The sequence below is a fragment of the Ceratotherium simum genome, chromosome 13 (genome assembly GCF_057802395.1).
Source record: "Ceratotherium simum simum isolate JZ-2026a chromosome 13, ASM5780239v1, whole genome shotgun sequence".
NCBI lineage: Eukaryota > Metazoa > Chordata > Mammalia > Perissodactyla > Rhinocerotidae > Ceratotherium > Ceratotherium simum.
This window is the reverse complement of record NC_141912.1, coordinates 61,182,747-61,204,767: the sequence shown is the minus strand read 5'-3', so window position 1 is coordinate 61,204,767 and position 22,021 is coordinate 61,182,747. Positions and strand designations below refer to the sequence as shown.

Below are 22,021 nucleotides of genomic sequence, written 5' to 3'. Positions count from 1 at the left end.
ATATTCACATCTATTTAAGAGGTAATTGTAAATAATCCATCTGCAAGTGTTTAAATAGATTTTAAGGCTTCAGTTCTTACCCATGTCCCACTTTTAAAGTTTGGCCAGGGTTATGAGTTTGGCATATGGGACCTGGGCCAGAAACATCCTCAGCAATATTGAGTAAAGTAGCCCTGGAAATGTGAGTTTAAATTTGATGTCAATTAATCTCTGCTGTAGAAATAAAACTGAACAGTCCTTGGCCATAAATTATGATAGCCAAAATTATTAGAATGCAAGTGGGTGGAATACCCTCCTGAGGCCTAATATAGTCAGTGTGTAAGGACTGAGTTAGCGATCACCCAGCGAGGGGATTAGCAACTCTTCAGTGACATTTGATTTATACCATGAAGTGTACAATTATCTCTTGTTAATCGACAAATGTATTAAAATCCAGAAACAAAAACAATTTGTAGACAGTTATTGAACTTGCAGACAATTAATTGTTACTGTAATATAAGTATGTATCTTTAATTTAGAAATAGGCAATTTTTATATGTATATATATGTATGTATTACACATATGCTCATAAATATATGTATGTTATTTAAATGTAGTGAAACTGTGGAGACTGAAATTTTAATGTCTTTTTTTATCATTTTTATCTTTTTTTAATAAGCAAAGAATAGTCAAAATAGTTATAAGTTAAATATAATTTGGTGAATGCCCCAAAACCTAATTATTTTTATTATCCTTCCTTCTATAAAATGAAGCAGCAAATTACTGTGTTAACTGGCAGCCATTCCAAGAAACACAAAGATGGTTTTAGCAAAGAAGACGTTTTAATTTTGTTATTCAGAATTGGGAACTTTACTTTTTTTAGCTTTTTTTTGAGATAATTTTAGACTTACAGTAAAGTAACAAAAACTGAACAGAGTTTCCATAATGTTCCCATTTAGCATCTTACATAGCAAGAGAATAATTACTAAAATTAGAAAATTAACCATGGTACAATATGTAGAAATAAACAAGAAAATTTATTCAGATTTGACTGTCTTTTCCACAGATTTCCTATTTCTATTCCAAGGGAGTGAATTTGAGAAAAGCAAAATTAAAAGGAGTTGATAGAAAAGATAAGAAAAATAATAATAATTATTTTTCAAAGTAAAAACATATTTATTAAAAACCCATGACAATCAGGAACAACTACTAATAGAAATATAACTTTAAAAAAAAGGAAACTTTTATTACCTTGGCAAGAAATAATTTGCTTATCCCACAGAAAGTATCCCAGATTCCAGTTTTACTATCTTTACATTTTTGATGTAATACCTTATTAAAAAAATTATAAAAGTTAATCTTTAAAAATAAATCAATTGATAGAGTCAATTTTTTCAAAATGTAACATTTTATTTTTATTTTATATGTATTTTAGTATTCATAAGCTTCATAATCTTAATAAAATTTATGAGTATGTTGTTAGGTATACATAAATATATAGCCAAATAGATGGAAATCAAACTTTTACTTTTACCTTTAAAATATTATTAGTTTTCTAGCCATATTTACCAAAACTGCATGTTTTATATAGGAATTCCTATCTAAATAAACTGATTACTGATTTCCTTAGGAAACTAAATCCATCATTTCATGCATATTTATATACCTCAAACATTATACCTTGAATACTTTCAATCACTTTTACAAATTTTATGGTAGCAAAAATAAATATGTATATATATATATATAAAATCACCCAAAGGCATTTACATGTTCCATTAATCTTTTTTTTTTTGTTTGTTTATTGCAGTAACATTGGTTTATGACATTGTAAAAATTTCAGGTGTACATCATTGTACTTCTATTTCTGCATAGATTACGTCATGTTCACCACCAAAATACTAATTACAACCCATCACCACACACATGTACCGAATTATCCCTTTCACCCTCCTCCCTCCCCCCTTCCCCTCTGGTAACCACCAATCCAATCTCTGTCCCTATGTGTTTGTTTATTGTTGTTATTATCTACTACTTAATGAAGGAAATCATACGGTATTTGACCTTCTCCCTCTGACTTATTTCACTTTGCATTATACCCTCAATGTCCATCCATGTTGTCACAAATGGCTGGATTTCGTCGTTTCTTATGGCTGAGTAGTATTCCATTGTGTATATATACCACAGCTTCTTTATCCATTCGTCCCTTGATGGGCACTTAGGTTGCTTCCAAGTCTTGGCTGTTGTGAATAATGCTGCAATGAACACAGGGGTGCATGTACCTTTACAAATTGGTGTTTTCAAGTTCTTTGGATAAATACCCAACAGTGGAATAGCTGGATCATATGGTAGTTCTATCGTTGATTTTTTGAGGAATCTCCATACTGTTTTCCATAGTGGCTGCACCAGTTTGCACTCCCACCAGCAGTGTATGAGAGTTCCCTTCTCTCCACATCCTCTCCAACACATGTTGTTTCCTGTCTTGTTAATTATAGCCATTCTGACGGGTGTCAGGTGATATCTCATTGTAGTTTTGATTTGCATTTCCCTCATAGTTAATGATTTTGAACATCTTTTCATGCGCCTGTTGGCCATCTGTATATCTTCTTTGGAGAAATGTCTGTTCAGGTCTTTTGCCCATTTTTTAATTGGGGTGGTAGTTTTTTTGTTGTTGAGATGCATGAGTTCTTTATATATTTTGGAGATTAAGCCCTTATCAAAAGTATGGTTTGCAAATATCTTTTCCCAATTGTTAGGTTGTCTTTTCGTTTTGTTGATGGTTTCCTTTGCTGTGCAGAAGGTTTTTAGTTTGATGTAGTCCCATTTGTTTATTTTTACTATTGTTTCTCTTGCCCAGTCAGACGTGGTCTTTAAAAAGATGTTGCTAAGACCAATGTCAAAGAGCGTACTGCCTATTTTGTCTGATATGAGTACTGCTACCCCAGCTTTCTTTTCATTGCCATTTGCGTGGAGTATCTTTTTCCATCCCTTCACTTTCAGTTTGTGAGTGTCTTTAGGTCTGAAGTGTGTCTCTTGTATGCAGCATATATATGGGTCTTGTTTTTTTATCCAGTCAGCCACCCTATGCCTTTTAATTGGAGCATTTAGTCCATTGACGTTTAAAGTAGCTATTGATAAGTATGTACTTACTGCCATTTTTTAACTTTTTTTTTTCCTCAGTGTTTTAGTAGTCCTTCTCTGTTCCTTACTTCTTCTATACAGAATTGATGGTCACTTTAGTTTGACCTCTGTCTGAAAGCTGTACTCTTTAACTCCCCTCCTCCCTCCTTTTATGTTTTTGATATCATATCCAACCTTTTTTTTGTGCATTTGTATCCATTACGTTCTAATCGTGGAAATAGATAATTTTTCCTATTTGTGGTCTTCTCTTTTCCCCTTAAATCAGTCCCTTTAACATTTCTTGTAACACTGGTTTCTTGGTGACAAACTCCTTTAATTTTTGCTTATCTGGGAAAATTTTGATCTCTCCTTCCATTTTGAACGATAACCTTGCTGGGTAGAGTATTCTTGGCTGTAAGTTTTTTCCTTTTAGCACTTTAAATATATCGTGCCATTCTCTTCTAGCCTGTAAGGTTTCTGCTGAGAAGTCAGCTGATAGCCTTATGGGGTTTCCTTTGTATGTAACTTGACATTCTCTTGCGGCTTTTAGGATTCTCTCTTTATCTTTAATTCTGGACATTTTGATTATGATATGTCTTGGTGTGGGCCTCTTTGGGTTTATCTTGTTTGGGGCTCTCTGTGCTTCCTGTACCTGGATGTCTGCTTCCTTCCTTAGGTTAGGGAAGTTTTCATCTATTATTTCTTGTAATATATTCTCTGCCCCCTTGTCTCACTCTTCTCCTTCCGGGACACCTATAACACGGATGTTAGTGCGCTTGATGCTGTCCCAGAGGTCCCTTAGACTGTCCTCACTCTTTTTAATTATTTTCTCTTTTACCTGTTCACCTTGGGTAATTTCTTCTAGTTTTTCGTCCAGCTCACAGATCCCTTCTTCTGTATCCTCTACTCTGCTTTTGAGTCCCTCTAATGAATTTTTCATTTCCAGTATTGTATTCTTCATTTCTGATTGGTTCTTTTTTATATCTTCCATTTCTTTGTTGACATTCTCACTGAGTTCATTTATTCTTCTCCCCAGATCAGTGAGCATCCTTAACACTCTTAGTTTGAACTCTCTGTCGGGTAGGTGGCTCATTTCTGTTTCACTTAGTTCCTTTTCTGGGGTTTTGTCCTGTTCCCTTACTTGGAATGTATTCTTTTGCCTCCTCATTTTGCCTCTTTCCCTGTGCTTGTGTCTACGTATTAGGTAGGTCAGCTACATCTCCTGCTCTTGGATAGGTGACCTTATGTAAGTGATGCCTTAGGAGGCTTCCAGTGTGCTTCCCTCAGTTCTCAACGTTCCAGGGATGACCCCTATGTGGGCTACGTGTATCCTTCTGTTGTGGCCTGTTTGCTCTCCCTGTAGGTGCCCAGGGAGGCTGAGTTATGCTCCTGGCCAGCTGTTGTAATGCTCAGCTGCTTGTAGTTGTTGTGGGCCCTTCAGTCTCTTTATCAGGTGTGGGGAGCCCCAGCACAGTTGGCTGCAAGTTCTAATACCACATCTGTGTTGCAGTATTTCTTTTAAGTGAGTAGGCCCCCAGCGTGGCAGGTTGTTAGTCTCAGGGCCTTACAATTGCTGTAAGCCTCTAACCTATTAGGTCTCTTGTCAGCTCTCTGAGGATTGCAGCTGGGTGGGGATGGCCTCAGGCACAGGAGCAACCAATAGTTTCAGGCTTTGGAAGGTCGGGCAAACCTCCTACGTGGATCTTTGAGAAGCACAAGTCTTCTGCAGCTGACAAACCCTGCCGCCCACAGGTCCACACACACAGTCAACATAGTCCTGCCCTGTGTGAGTGCCCCGACCTCCCCAATTGGACCCAGTCTCTCCATGGTGGGAGCCCCACACTCTCCACCAGCTCCTTGTGCACACCCTGCCCCGCTCAAGTCGGCTCAGTTGCCAGGCTGCAGAGAATCCAGTCACCAATCTATGCAGGCCCACAAGTTGCCTGAGGGCTTGTTGTTGGGTGGGGCCAGTCTCTAGGGTGGGCTGCCTGCCCTGGCTGAGCTGGATTAAATCGGTGCTGTAGCAGGTCGGGCAGACCCTGGGCTAGCAGGCCCCAGGGAGAACTCCAATGGCATCTGTGTCAGCAGGCCCACACCAGGCCACAACAATGGCCGCCGCCAATGTCCCAGTCCCTGGAGAGGTCTCACCCCTCACCGAGATGCACTCAGGGCCTATTAGGTGAGTCTCTTGTCACCGAAGCACTGTGCACCTTTCTTTCTGGTGATTTTAGGATGCTTTCTGAAACGGGTGCGTTTACGTGCGGGCCCTTTAAGAGCCAGTTTTAGTTTCTTTGTGAACCGGGTTTTCTGGGGGTGCTCCCCAATGCTTTAGTAGCAGGCACAGTCAGATATTATGCCGCTGGTCTCGGTTGTGCTGGGTCCACAAAATGCCCCCAGCGGGGGTGTTCTTGGCTCAGGGCCCTGCGTCTCCAGGGAGGCTGCGAACCTGTGAGCTGCTCCCGGCGGCCGTGAAGCTGGCGGCTTGTGAGGGCGGCGTTTTTCCTCTCCGGAAGGGAGTCTCTGCCTCTTCCACCTGAGTTAGGATTGTCCGTTGTTGCAGGAGTTCCTCTCATCCAGTTTTCAGTTCTGTCTCAGGGGTCATTTTTCCACGAGTAGTTGTAAATTGGCTGTGTCCACGGGAGGAGGTGAGTTCCGAGTCTGCTTACACCACCATCTTCTACATGTTCCATTAATCTTAACATGTTTGATAACAATAAGAATAAGGGTAAGTTAAAAAACCCAATGGTATTTTATTTTTTGAGGGGTAAGGGAAATACTATCAAGCTTATTCTAAAATTCATATGGAATAAAAAACAAACAGAAATAGCCAGGAAAATGCAGGAAAAGAAAAGTAATGGGGGAGGGTAGAATCTAAATCTACTAGACAATAAAATATGTTATAAAACTTTATTAATTAAAAAAATGTGGCACTGGAAAATGAATAGACAACGATACACAATGATATATGGAGAAATTGACCCCAATAGATATGGCAGTATACAATATGATAAGAGTAGCATATCAAATTGCCAAGAAAAAATGAAGTATCCAATGAATTGAGATTGGATATCTTAATAGCCATTGAGAAAAAAATAATTTAGATCTTCATCTCATACCTAAAATCAGGAATAATTCCAAATAAATTACAAATTTAATTGCAAGAAAATGAAACCATGATGTATTAGAGGAAAGAAGAAATAAAGCCCTTTCTAACTATGACTCAAAACCTAGAAGTCATGAAAGTAAAATTAGTAAATTTCACCATTTATCTAAAATATAAAATTTATAAATGTATAATAAATATATATAAACATATAAATATATTGTATTATATGTAAAATTTATTTATAAAAATAAAAATAAATTCTGTATGGGGTAAAAATAAGCAAAATCTGAAGACCAATGACAAACTAGGAAAAAAATTGTAACTCACATCTCCAAGTGCCAACCTCCATAATATATAAAGAACTCCAAGGAAAAAAAAATTTCATTTTAGTCATCTCCTCATCAATTTGGGGTTAAAAGTGTTTAACACTTGAGAATTATATAGGACAGTACTGACTAATACGTTGGAATATGAAGAGGTGTGCGAGTTCACTGATTCTATATCAAAAATCTCATATTTCAGAGGAGAATTAGAGAATTACCTACCCAAGGTTAACAAGGCAGCAAAGCAAGTTGTGACTTTAACACATGACTTGTTACTGGCAGCCTAGTGATCTTTATACTTCTTAATATTGTTATGTTAATGATATCAACATTATCTTTGCAATTACCTTGTTAAAGAATTTAAATTGAATTGTAGACTTGACAATGACTGTAAACTAAAAGATTGCACCTCAGTCGACTTTTTTCCTCCAGTGCTTACCGCAGTAACTGCTGCATATCAGGCACTCTAGACACTTCCCCAGTGCCATCCTTTGGGCATTACTGGAGGGTGGAATGCTTTGCATAATCACTGCTTCCTATGAATGGAGAAGGTATGGTGACATTACCTGTTCATTGCATCTTGTGAAATTTCGGAGCTTTCTATTACTAGAAAATTGTAGAATGTAACACAGTTTAAATAGTTAATATGTAAAACAGTGTTCTCTAATGTTGTCTATATTTTATTTATTGAGAAATGAAAAGAATAAAAAGGAAATTTAAAAAGTAATGTAATAAAAGTAAATGGGAAATATGTGAAATTAAAATTTATAATTTTTATCAAGTAATACATTTTAGAATGTCTTTAAAATTATCTGGATGGGTGTTTGGCTTTGGATATCAGTGGAAGTTCAGGTACTAATGCTCTTTTGAAATTCGTGTACTTTTAGATGGTCTGTCCATCTTAAGCCAAGAATACACTATTTAGAAAGAATGCTGTTTTATTAAAATACGTTAAAATATATTTCTCTTGAATAACTTGAATATAACTGTCATTTTTCTTAACGTTTTTGAAACTGGAATATTTTTCTACATATTACAATTTGCTATCAGAAAAATCAATATGTGGTAAAATCTCTTGTACTAAGGAACTCACCCATCAAGAGAAACTGTACCATGAAAAAGGAAAAAGAGTATTTATAGAACCTAAACAAAATTAATGGTAAAATTTTTAAAATGCTCTGTATGATTGTTATAGCTACAAAGTCTCTAAATTATAAAAACTGAAGCTTGCATGTTGTAGAAGTGAATAACAAGCAGAAAATATAAGAAAAACATGAAGTAATGAAAGCAGAAAAAGTTTAAAAAGGGACAAAATATTTTATAAAAGAAACACATATCTCCCACTATTTTATAACTAGTTTTGTATGTTCTAGCATTAGGTAATTTTGAAGAGATGTATGATTAGATTCCACATTTTGTGTATATTCTCATATTTATGTGAGTGTATATTTTACACACACACAAACAGCTGCTTCAGCTGGACATCTTCTGGGCAGCGTCCAGCAAAATATGCTATAAATGTAGAAAGAAAATATTCTTTAATCAAATATGTTTTGAAAATATCAGGTTAGACAAAACTAAACAAATTTGTTTGTTTGTTACTTAATTTACTTATTTAGTTACAAAGAAATGTGCGTATTTGATGCTAAAAGGGCAGTGCCAGAGTTGCTTCTGCGTTTTTTGTGTGTATTTTATTAACCTTTTATCTTGAGATAATTGTAAATTCACATTTTTTGTAAGAAATAATACAGATAACATCCATATTACCTGCATACAGTTTCCCCTGATGGTAGCATCCTACATAAGCTTCACATAACATCACACCAGGAAATTGATGTAATAGGTTTATTTTCAAAGACACCTCAGAGACTCTAAAATTTCAGTGATTCTTGTGAGGCTCCGGGAAAGGGGCCGTAGTAGGCAAAATGCCCAATCTTACCTGCCTATGTACCCTTTCATTATTACATTATTTTTTTTCCTTTTGTAATCCATGTCATGAGATCTGTACTCTGTGGAACATGCTCTAGAAAAAGGTCCCTAGAAATAGAGTAATGAGGTTGTATTGCTAAACTCATGTCCCACAGCTGGCCAAATCTGAGTGACAGTTTGAGCTTTCTGGATTAGAGTGTAGGAGGTTGTCTAGACACAAAGAGAGGTTGCTTATACACAAAAGAAATAAACAAAATGTACAAGAAGTAAGTAATATGTTAGTTTACAGGGAAATACCTGATTATGATGAGTAAAGAAATATTTAATTATATCTTATGTATACATACTTGTGTATGTATGTGTATATTCAAAAAAGTGAGGAATGTGCTTATTTTAAGAATAAGAAAATTCTCTGAGACAAAAAATTTTTTTGAACCTATTACAATATCAATATAATATCCTTTGATGAATAGAATCAAAAAGATAGTTTTAACAATTGCAGAGAAAGAGGTGAAATGATTATCCTTTTTCTATAAAAAATTCTATCTTCTTTTTTATCCTCAGGTATGGAATAATTATTTGACAGTTTGCCAGAATAGATTGTGTTTAGTAATCTCAATGACGTCAGAATCTTATCTACCTCTAAGGGACTCTATAAAAAGAAAAAAAGAGACCTTGAGGAAAACAAATTTCAGAATTAGTGAAGCATAGGTCATTTCTACACTGAGAAATCCAGTGACAAATTTATTGACCCACTGCTAAATGTATAAACAAGTAAATAGTGCTGGTCACATATTTCCATAGTACAGAGCAGATAATTCAGAGATGTCTTCCATCAGAAAAAGTCTATGTGAATCTTCTGATAATTTGAGAACAACCCTTCTATATTAAGGTCCTGCCTTGCAAGCATCTTTTTTCATAACACTTTTATTGATATATAATTCACATACTGTAAAATTCACCTATTTAAATTGCACAGTTCAGTGCTTTTTTGCAACTGCCACCATTATCTAATTTTAGAATATTTTGTCACTCTCAAAAGAAACTGTGTACCCATTGGCAGTCACTCACTATTCCTTCCTCAAATCCTGGCAAATACTAATCTACTTCCTGTCTCTATGGATTTGCTATTCTGGACAATTCATATAATGGAATCATATGTATTGTATGATTCTGTGACTGGCTTTTTTTACTTATTATACTGTTTTCAAGTTTCATTCACGTAGTAGCATGTATCAGTACTTTATTCCTTCTTATGTTAAGTAATATCCTATTGCATGGATATAACACATTGTATTTACCCATGCATTAGTTGGTGGACTTTTGGGTCGTTTCCACTTTTTGGCTCTTATATATCATTACAAGATTTTTAATGCATCTTTGTCTAGCAATTTTTTCCTAATGCTTCAAATTTGAAACTCTAGATTTCACACACACACACATACACACACACACACACACCCACAAAATTCCTATAAAGTAGACTGTGAGGGGAGGTGCTGGTGTGGTATGGTGCTTGGCTGGTGGGAGTAGATTCTGGTGCTCCAATACCTGTGATTTAAAATTTGCGTGGTACCTCCAAGTTTGATTTCCTTTTGAATTATTGCATAACTTTGTATGTTAGACAAGCTCGTTTATTTAATTGCATACACATCTCTAGAGGTCAATAGATCATCAGGGACAAGTAAAGTCTAACTCACATTGGAGAAGAAGATGCCATCCAAATATGGAAGTGCCTTCATCTTTCTTATAGGCTGTAAGTGCCGTAATTTGTAAAGTATGCTTTGATGGCTTTTTGGTACGATGTAGAATAGTACAAGAGCTCCAATACCTCTTAGTTCCATTCCCTTTGTTGGCCTAGGTCAGTTCAAGGTTGACCATGCAAAAAAGGCAGAAGGAAGGGACTTCAATATGATCACAAATTCTTCCAGTTACATTTAAAAAAAGCATTCAAGTCTAATCACATGGGGATTTTTGAGATTAAATGATCGTGGAGTACATTTATTCAATCTCTACCCAATAATTAAACCTACACTGTTATGTCTCTAATGATATATTCATTCACTTCTTTAATCTTTGTTTTATTTTGCTAGATCAATGTATACTCACCCGATCTAGGCCGTAAGTTCACAACACAAACAAGTTTCTTGCCTTCACCAAATGTACACTATGTGGGGAAAAATTAATCAAGTAAATAACCAAATTGCTGGTTTTGGTAAGTACTTTTAAGAAATGGAGAGTGGCCATGACCAGGAAAGGCACATGGAGGAGGAGACTTTTAGGTGATCTCTGAAGGATGAACAAGAACCAGCAACAGGCAGATCCAGGGGAAAGAACACCCGGCAGAGGGTAATTCCAATGACCCTTCATGAGGATGAGCGAGGCGTGTTGACGCTACAGGAAAAGTTCAATGTGGTTCAAATGTAGAAGGAAAGGGTAGAGTGGCACAGAATAAAGAGAAGAGATGAGTGAGGATCCTGCAGGGTCTTGTAGGGAGTGTGGGTTTCCTTCCAAGTGCATTTGAAAGCACTGAAGTGTTGTAAAGAGGGGATAAAATGACCCAACAACTTTGTAAAAGGCCATTCTTGCTGCCAGGTAATGCATAGTTTAGATGATAGGATGTGTTTAGTGGCTTTTAGAGTCTTCCAAGCAGCAGATAATAACGGTTAAGGCTGGGGACGTATCAGTGGAGATGAAGCCTTCACTCGAGTACTCCTGGAAACAGTGCCTCCACAGTTTCCTTTTCATTTTAAAGGGTTTGGATTGTTAAAAGTCTTTCCTGGAGAATGAGTCAGTTTTTGCTTCATAATAAGCACTTTCAAAATCTCAGTGACAATGGCAAACCTTTATTTTTGTCTTACTGGTATGCAGGTCAGCCGTGACTTTGCTAGATTTTGATGGACTTGGCCAAAGACTTAGGCCAGGGGCCAGGTTTGCTCACTGTGCATTCACAGTTTCTTTGGAACAGTGGCTATTCAAGAAATGTTCTTCTCATGGCAGTAGAGAAAGGTGCCAGAGGCCAAGTAAACCATGCTAGTGTGTTTGAATCTCTCCTTGAAACCAGCATCCTGTCCCTTCAAACCACATATTTTCCAAAGCAAGCAAAAAGACCTACTAACATCAATGTGGCAGGGAAATATACCAACTACTTGCAGTGGAAGGGCTGCATGGACACATGGCTAGGGGTGTGGATGTCTAATTCTAACAGAAAGACAGTAAAGAATTGGGAACCATACCCCAACCTACCACACGTAGTAGCTATAACTTTTACCTAGCTCCTAAATCTCTCTGCAGCCACACAAAAAGACCTATTTCGTTAATTTAATAGATGTTCAAAGATTAAAAGTCAGCTACTTATATATAAATCCTTACATATTTTCCAAGAAAAAGTATTTTGTTCCTTTAACCTTCCTTCTGGTGTTAGAGAATTATGAACATACTTGATGGTCTGGCCCCCGTTGTCCTTCCAGGTCTTACCTCCGGCAATGCCCAAGCTTTCGTCCAGTTCTTCAGTTACACAGCAGATTCACGACTCCCCAAATACATCATGAGCTTTCAACTTGCCATGCATTTATTCTAGCTATTTCTTTTAGCTAAAATATTCCCCCTCCACCGTGTCATCCTGATAAAATCTTTTTTCTTTCCTCCATACCACATTGAAATGTCAAATCTACTGTGAGGCCTCCCCTGATCCTGCAGGCAGGATTAATAGCTGCTTCATCTGTGTGTCATTGTATTCTTTTAATGCCATTTGTAATTTAGTTATTGGAAGTAGAATGTTTATTCCTCTCTCGGCTTCTCAACTGCCCAAAATATAGAAATTTCTTCCCATTTAGGGCATGAGGGAGGATGCATCACTCAATACACTATCATTTAGCAGTCATTGAAGGAAATAGAAACAACTCTAGTATTTCAGACAGAAAATGGCTTAACAGAGAGAATTAGATGCTTAAAAAATATTGGAAGTGCTGGAGGAGCCAGACTGATTAGGTCCCCAGATGCAATTCCCAGAACTAACCTGCCAGGGGCTCTACCACCCCTGCCACATGAGGACGGCTGGGAATTACAAAGATGCCACTGGATCCCATAGTTTAAGAATGCTCTGCTCTAGCTGGGGTTCAGGGATTGGGAAGGGTGGGCGAGGCAAGAGGTTATCAGCTGTTCCTTCAACACCCACACACTGGAGCTGGGATACAGCAAAGCTGCTGTAGAAACTTCCACATCTCCGCAACCTGGCTTGCGAGCAAAAAACTGCAAAAAACAGCAGGAATATTGCTCTCATCTAACTTCACCTTTCAGACCTTGCATCAGTGAATTTAATTGTGAAAGCCAATTTACATTCATATACCTAATCACAAGGGAGTCAGAAAAATATAGTTTTTAGCTGTGGAAATTCATGCTGAGTGCCAAATACACCATATATCTGATAGTTTATTCCACCTCTTAGTCTCCCCTCATTTTAAGAGGAACAGGCTGTGATCTGATAGATGAGCCAGGTCAAATCTGACAAATGTTGGTCACATGTATCTGTCTGTGTAGACTTAAGTTATTAAAACAGTCAGAAAATAAGACATTCTTCTTTTGGGCTCTTGAGTTGTCTTCACTTAGCAAGATGTGAGGCAGCAGCAGCCCAGCTAAACATTTTCTCTGTATACACGCCTCTTCCTTTGACCCAACTCCAAGTGATGGTTCAGAGGAGAGTGTTGAGAAGCCCAATCTTATTTTCCTCAAATCTAAGCAGTTTTTTTAATCCCAGCATTATGGGGAGAAAAATACAAAGACAAATCAAAACAAAAACAAACAAACAAAACAACATACTCAAAGGGGAATGGAGTAGGATTACATCATCATTCCCTAATTCTAGCATTTATACGTTTGGAAGTCAGTCCCCAGGGCAAGACCATGGGCTCCTCACAGTAAAGAGAATCCTCAGTGCCTAGAACCTTCTAGGCTTTCAAATATTTTGATTAAATTTAAACCAATATCATGCTCATTTAACATTCTTTAATTTCACGTAGTAAAGGGACAACATAATAATGTCAATGACCTAGTTGTTGACAAGCAGACAGATATAGGTCCAAACTTGGCTTTAGCTCTTACTGAGTCTGTGACCATGATCCATTGTCTCAACTTCCTATATCTCTGGTTTTTTTTACCTATAAATAAGATATAGTCTTACCTACCTTGTAGGGCATGTGAAAAATGTAAATGGAATGATGTTTATGAGAAAATGTGGTAATAAACAGATAATCAATGTAAGTTAGTTAGGTTTTTTTCCTTCCCATCCTTGTCTCTTCTCTCCTTAAAATTCTTGTCACTATCTTCAGGACAAGATCAGTGCTCTAAATTTCCTTGAGAATGTGATGCCCAGTATGGGTCATGATGCTCCAGGTGTGGTTTGTCTAACACATCTGTAGAGGAGAGACCACCACCATAATTCTAATTAGGTATACCTAACACATCATTCGATTTTTTGAAAAACAATTTATGCTATTGATTTACAGTGCATTTAATCAATTCCTTAGGTTCTGTTCATACCATCTGTTTTAGGAACATGTCTACAGTCCTACTGTACTCAAAGCAAAGAATATACATGGATCTCTATAATGTTTCATCGATTAAATTTGACCTATTGTCTCTGTCTGTCCAGATTTTCTTTTATATTGGTTCTCTTCTTCTATATACTTGTGACATTTTAAAACTTTACATCATTCATAATCCTTTTGCACACCATGACTGTCCTGATCAAGGTGTGTATAAAAATTATTGGTTAGGAAAAGCCTGAGGCAGGGACCTGGATTGCCCACTAGAGACCACTTTCCAGATTGACATCAGATTTATGGGTTGTGATTACCTAGATCATCAAATTATCAACTCCCCTGAATTATGTTCATTTCCCTCACATCCCTCAACCTATTTCACAAGGATGTCATGATATATTTTGCTAGATAATTTGAAGAAATAAAAATGCAGCTGACATTATAAAATACAGCTATCATCCTGTTTAGAAGAAAGAAAAAAAACTATAACATTTCCATCAACAGAATATTTATTTGAATTTGTTACTCACATTTCTTGCTTTCTCTCATACGTAGAGCACAGATCTTTATGAGCCAGCTATAGTGGTATAGCAATCAGAGTTAGCCCTTTGGTATATATTGTGCTCCTAGAACTGAATTATTTAGCTGTTGCCTTTTGAGCAAAGTGCAATTCTTGGGCTTTTTGGTGTAACTCAGGCTATTAATAATTAGACGGAGCCACTTTTGTCATTTGTTATCATTACTTGAAAATTGTTCAGCTATATTAAACTTTGAAGGGCTAGAACTCTATGCTTGGATTTTTAAAGTTAAAACAAAATATTTACCCAAGGTAGCTTGTTATCAATAATCATTCCTGTACAACGCTATGAAGAACGTCAGTAATAACTTAAAGCAAAACATGAACTTCCTAATCATTTTAAAATTAACCTAATTTTCTACTGTAAACCTGAGTTGAGATCACTGATTAGATTCAGACATCATGATGTATACCTGGTGAACTTAGGGAACAAGTTGACCATGAGGCATCTATTTGAGGAAATTGATTGTAAGAGTTTAAAGTTCTGTCTGCTGGAGGAAGTAAAGAGAAAGGCAGAGATTGTCACATTTGTTTTATCCCATGCCCAGCCCCAAGACTCGTAACTGAGCCTCATGGAGAAAGAGCTCTGGGCAGAAGTTGAAGGAGATTTTGTCACTCGGCACCCATTTGATCGCTCTGCCGCTCTGTTGCCGTATGATGTAATATGATGATTGGCCCACTTTTGAACAGGCCCAGAAGAGCTTTAACGTGTTGAGCATACCAAAAATGTGGTGGCAATCTGGAACTTCTAGAGGTGCCAGCATTATGTGCCTGTTTATAAAACCAACAAAAGTTTCAATTAAAGGGTTGAAGACTTTACAAGCAGCAGATTGAAATCAGGGACTGGAGTAAGTGATTAAGACCATGTTATATGCTGTGTACATGTACACACTACGCTGTAACTGTATCCTAAGTGTTCTCTGTGTGTACACAAGAGACAACGTTTGAGAATGTTCAGAAATAGCTACCTAAGATTTTGAGGGGAGCTGGAGATAGTATATGAGTAGCTGCAGACAGAAACCAGCAACATTTTGAGTATCACTGCCAACATGATCTATTATTTATTCTCAGGCCATCAAGTGTGAGGGAAACCAGGCTTCAATCATAAATTATTATTTACCTTAAGACAAAGTTACTATATGATTCCTTTTCCTTTTAGGTTATATCTTCTGGTCCATCCTCTATTACCTCTAAAATACTTAATGCATTTTAAATAAATGTAAAGCAGGCTGACACTCATTTTTGATCTTCTTCAGGACAGGGGTCATGTTTTATTCACTTTGTTTCAGCCCTTGGCGTATTGTGGAATATAGTATCTGTTCAGTAACACTTTTCTATTGTAAATATTGAATGTATGACAATGTTTTTGAAATCTTAAGCCATTGTGCTTTGGTTAAGTTTCAATAAGTAACTTTATCACAATAAGCTAGTACATCTTTTCTCCGAGTGTACTTGGGGATAGGCTACTTTTAGGATATTAAATAGAGAACTTAATCCATAGGCAACAAAAGAGCAGAAATCCAAGATTTTCACATGACAGAATCATCATATTTTAGAGATAATAAATGTGTGTAGTCAAAACTCGGAAACAAGGCAATGGAAACTGGCTTGCCAATAATACACAGCTCAAGTTGGAACTTTGAGATTTACAATTCATAAACAGTTTTCCATTGTGTCAAAATAAATGTGAGTCTATTATGCTGAAGTAAAAATTTAGACAAAAATTATTAGAGACAAGCCAAAGCAGAAGGCCTCAGCTTTTATTAATAGGCTTTTAAAATTGATGGATATATTAGTAGAAAAATATATCGCCTCCAATTGTGAATGTTGTGGTATTCTGGTCAATTCCTATGATCGTTTTCCTAGATGTCTAGAAATAGATCATTCCTTGTGTTCATACATGTATTTCTCCATCGATACCCTCATTGCCTTTCTCTTTTTGTTGCCAAAATAAAACAAACAGGTAAAACTTCTTCTAGGGCCGGCCCCGTGGTGTAGCCGTTAAGTGCGCGTGCTCCCAGGGCCGGGGTTCGGATCCCAGGCGTGCACCGATGTACCGCTTGTCAAGCCATGCTGCAGCGGCGTCCCATATAAAGTAGAGGAAGATGGGCATGGATGTTAGCCCAGGGCCAGTCTTGCTCAGCAAAAAGAGGAGGATTGGCATCGGATGTTAGCTCAGGGCTGATCTTCCTCACACACACACACACACACACACACTTCTTCTAATTCCTTATTTTTTTTCTTTTCCTTCAGTTTCTTATGAAGTCACACAGGGTGTCATTTTGCTGCACAGTATTTTCCCAACTGGGAAAACATGGTAAGTGTAGACTACATGACAAAAAATAATAAATGTTTTGCCCCCTTTCAGAATCTTAAGGTTTCTTCTTCCCCTGATCTCTCTGCAATTTTGCAGCACAAGTGACTCACCAAAAGATCACTAATATCCCAGATAGGTGATGGCTTCTCAAAGTAACTTCTGCTTAGAATAACCCTTTTAAAACATCTTTTTCCATAATATCAAACCATTTAAAATCCATCTCAATCATAACAATAGCATTTAAATAACATTTCAATAAATTCAATTAAATTTCTTGATTGAAAAAATGTAGGAAAAAAGGTTTCCAGAAGCTAACCTCTCAAGCCAGAGAAGTCTCTGAAGAACTTAAAAGTCTGATAGTGAGTCTAGTTAATGAAATATGCTATCAGTGTGACAACAATGAGAATAAAGAATTGGAAGAGAAAAAAGACATTGGAAGTCAGGGCAGCAATTGAGAATATGTGTGGGGTCCAATTCATGGGTTTGTAAATACTTTATATGTGTGTAGATGATGTGTTCAAACCGTCAGTTCATCTTTTCATATGTAATTTCATTCTCTGAGGAAGATATACAACTTTAAATTAGCCCAAATTTATCTAATTGAATTTTAATATTGTTATACAGCATATCTGGGAGACACAGTGTTTAAGAGTAAAAGAAAACATCCTCCAAAGTATTATAAATTATGCAATTTTTAAAATCAAGATTGTAAAACCAATAGAAAAATACGATGCTAATATATTCAAGAAGATGCCGTTATGAATGCTGTTTGCAATAGTAAAGAAACATATTGATACCTTAAGTTGTTACTTAATTAGGCAGGAGCTAATTAATGGTGAAAACAATAAAATAACCAAACTGATTTTTTTCTCTCCTTTAAAAAATTATACATTAAATTTTGTATACATTTCTAAGTAAAAAAGCTTTTATTTTTGTATAACATGCATGCCTATAAGAAATATTTTTTAAATGCTTCACATGCTTAAGTTTGATTCATATGAGACCTGACTTATTCAAATTGATCCAATGCAGTTGTTTAATGTATATATTAAAAGATCACCACTTTTTAATTAGTTGAAGCAATATTCAGACTATATGGGATAAGATTTAAATATGAAAAAGACACTGTTTATATGACACTGAAGGCTAATACCAGAAATTGTAGTTTAAAGTCCAACTTCTAAAAATGTACTAAGAGGTGGAAGGAAAAAAATCATATAAGTATTTGAATCAGGTGTAAGCCTTCAGACAAATGGTCCTTGATGTTTTAATTCCATTATGCTTTACCAATATTATCTCGGAAGTGTACTATGCTTCAAATGTGACACAGACAAATTTGGAAATGAATTTGAAGAAAGGAAAAATAAAAGACTTCTCTGCCTGGAAATCCAATAAGTTAAATGTTTTCCAAACTTGTCATAACTGCCAATGATTTATGACTTACAGAGTTTACTCAATGAAAAACTAAAAATAATGAATGTTCTTAAGAAATAATAATGAAGAAGATAACAAGAGATGTGCAACAGCAGCAATTTTCATCCAATTTAAAAGTTTTTCTTTCAAAAACTAGGCTTTCGGGGCCACAGATCCTGACTCAGGACCTTGCCAGACTCCCTGGGCCGTGGTGTTCTGCTCAATGCTACTGAGAACATTGTCACAGATCAACGAAGCTGGCCACTAGCTAGAGTGGTAAAGAGAGACTGTAATCAGTAATTCTCTATTGCAAGAGGGAACAGAGTCCAGCATGAACTGAACTCAACTTTGGTTTGTACAGAGGTGACAGGGAGTTAAGGGGAGAAGAGGGACTAGGGAGCAGGTGAGCAGGGGCTCAGTGGAGTCAGGGAAGTGAAAAGTTACAGAAAGTGGGAGGGTGGGGTGGTTCACATGAAACCCATATGGGTTTGTCAACTGGTGTTTGCAGACTTGAGGCTTCTATCCTCCCACAGAGACTGGGAGATAGGCATTGGCTGGAACAAACAGTGAATTCTATTGGCAGCCTTGAGTTTTCTCAGGCAGACACTTTAAGGGGGGCTGGGGTCATCCTAGGGATGTGGCTGTTAGAAACTATGTTAGTGTTTTGTTCAAGACCTTATAGGCCAACTGTAAGGCCTAGGCAAGAAGAGAGTTCAGAGGACCCTGGCTAGAGTTTGGTCAAGGAGAGAATCTTTGTCACCCTCCAAGAAGGTCACCTGGCAACAAATAACATTGTGTCAGCCATAGCAGAGATGGCTTTGTGCACGTGTGACCTGTGGTTAATGCCCTGCTGTGCCACTCTGAAATTCTTAATAACTTTTTAAGGGTGGGGGCCCGTATTTTCATTTCACACGGGCTCCAAAAATTCTGTAGCCATCCTCAGACCATGGAGTGGAAGTTTGGGTCTCCACCGCAGAGGCTCACTGAGTTCTGTTACTGCCTCCGGAGGTCACATGCTGTAGCTCTGCTTCCCCTTCAGGGCTTCTCTGCTGCGGTGGAGGTATCCTTTGATAATGGGGGACCAGAGAGTGGAACGGTGGGTAAATTATTCTCCCTTCCTGATTGCGGAGGGAATGATGTCAGAGATAGTGTTCCACATGAATCCAGTACTCTTCTCCTGTGGCAGCCAAGTAGGAGTGTTTTCTGGTGAAGCTAAGGCTTGCTAACACACTTCCTTGTGTTGGTTTTCCCTCTTCTCCTGCCTTAATCTTTTTTCTCCTCACTCTAAGATTGGACCATGCCCCCTGACCCATGCAATAAAGCAATAGTACATATATTTGGCCTCAAGATAGTTTTTTAAGATATCCAAACTAAGATATTCAGGAACAGTGAAAATGTCCAAATAATATTTTCTACTTCTTAAGTGAAATATTTAGGCATTAATAAAAATAGTTGAAGAATGATAAAGGAATAACTTCTAATCACTACTACTACTTGGTTTGGTAATAAACCAAATATTTCTCTCCAGGTTAACTGGGACCACTCAGTTTCTGTAAACATCAGCTCCTTGCAAAGATGTTCCTTTTGGACTTACTATCTCTGATACTTCCAAACATTTAAATACATTTAACAAAAGATCAACATTAATTCAATTTCAAAATTTTAAGATACTTTCCATAGGATATGTAATATTTGATTAATATTTTTAAGATATTAAATAATTTATCAATTTAAACGTGTAAAATAGTTAATGGGGCAAAGTCAGTTTATGTTAATTTCAAAAGTGTAGGTTATCTTATGCAAAAGACATAAAGTGAAATGCATCTTTCCAAAAAAAAAATAATAGAGAAACTTCCATTTGGACCAATATGTGTTAGAAATAAAAATCATTTTAAAATTTGCACTAAATTACTTAAATATATGTACATATTGTGGTTAGTCTTGATTCCTTTGGTGCCCAAGGCTATGTCAATATGAAAGAATATTTTACAAAAGAATTTGTTTTGGCCAAAAGCGAGTGGGTGGGGAAAATGAAATGAATAAAATGATGTGATGAACTGGCTGCACCACCGATCCAGCTTCGGTGCCTGAGAAACAGCCAACTAGAGCACAATGCTTTAGTATTTTAGCTCCACTCTCATCCTCTTGCTCAAGATCCTTCTTGCCATATCAGTTCCAATTTCTAAATGTACAATTCACCCTTGATTCCACAGAATTTGGGATGGAAATTACAGAATGACAATCTTTAAAAAAATTATCTTACATTACCTTTTGCATTGTCAATGCTTCCAATATAAAGGTTGCTAAATGTCCTTCCCTTTTACCTCATTTGAAAGACACATTCCTACTTTTTTTCTACTCAGCGTTGTGGTGCCGAGAAATTCTGGTGTGTATTTACTTATTTAAGAGTAATGGATTTGATTTATATTTTTTGTGAAGTAAGTAGTAACTTTGAAAGGGACCTGGATTCAAAATAAGAAAAATGGGCTCTAACATCAGTCAACACTAGCAGAGTCCACCGTGGACAAGCCCCTCAACTTCCATGGACTTTGGTTTCTAATTTAAACCATGAAGATCTTACTGTTGATACATTTTTGTAATTGCTACTATCAACATCCCTGATAAACAGAGCAAATATTTTCTTTAATAAAAGATATATTTTTAAGTGAATAGAATTTTTTAAACAAAAAGAAACTAACAAAAAAACTCATTTCATTTGGGGTTACTCAAATTTAATACTCAAATACTCTAGCTAGAAGCTTCTGCTTAATACATAGTTTTTCAATTAAATATATATTTTGATATATGTATTTTGATAGAATAGATTATACAGAGAACTGGAGGGTTACCTAAGTATTGAAGGGTTAGAAGTGAAGGATTTCAGAAGTTGCCTCCAATGGTCTACAGTATGGTACCTACAGTATTAAGAAAGATGATTCTCAGCATAATACTTAAAAGCTACAAGTAAAACTCCAGGTCTGCATGCATATGGTTCCAATTGGTGGAATCTAGCCAGAACCCTGATTTCAAGTGGATTCCAGGAAATTGAATTTCTAGACTCTGGCTCCTGAGGTGCAGGACAGAACTCAGAAGGAGAAAAGAAATATCCAGCACAGGGGGCCGTCCCCGTGACATAGTGGTTAAGTCCAGCGTGCCCCACTTTGGGGGCACCGGTTCACGGGTTTGGATCCCAGGTGCGCACCTACACCACTCGTCTAGCCGTGCTGTGGCAGCAACCCACATACAAAGTGGAGGAAGACTGGCACATATGTTAGCCCAGGGCTAATATTCCTCAAGCAAAAAAATAGGAAGATTGGCAAGAGAGGTTAGCTCAGAGAAAATCTTCCTCACCAAAAAAGAAAAAATATCCAGCACAGTCCATACCTTTGGATACTCATTGTTCATGTGTTCCTCTCTGTGCATATTTATCTTCCAAGATAAATATGCCACTCTGCCTAACATTATGCATCTATCCTTCTTCCAAATAAAGACTTTCTCAACTTCTCACCCAAAATGGAAGACTCAAAGTTCAATATCCATATATATTCATCTCTGAGTGATAGTCTGCTCTTCTAACTACTTCACATTTTCCTTTGATATCCTGTAATTTAAGGCCTAAATCAGTATCACCACCACCAATGTGCCTTATATACCATTGTGGGGAAAAAGTAGAGAAAAAAATGTTTAACATATAAAAGTATATACATAACAAAGAA

At 36.8% G+C, this 22,021-nt stretch overlaps 1 long non-coding RNA gene across 1 annotated transcript in view; it reads left to right on the top strand.

Annotated features, from left to right (window-relative positions):
* Positions 1 to 5,123: 5,123 nt before the first annotated feature.
* The window catches only part of LOC147915742 (uncharacterized), a 33,917-nt gene continuing 17,019 nt past the window's right edge, over positions 5,124 to 22,021 (top strand). The window contains exons 1-2 of the long non-coding RNA XR_015553905.1: positions 5,124 to 5,279; positions 16,829 to 16,892. This is a non-coding gene — a long non-coding RNA (uncharacterized LOC147915742). The remainder of the gene's footprint in view (positions 5,280 to 16,828; positions 16,893 to 22,021) is intronic.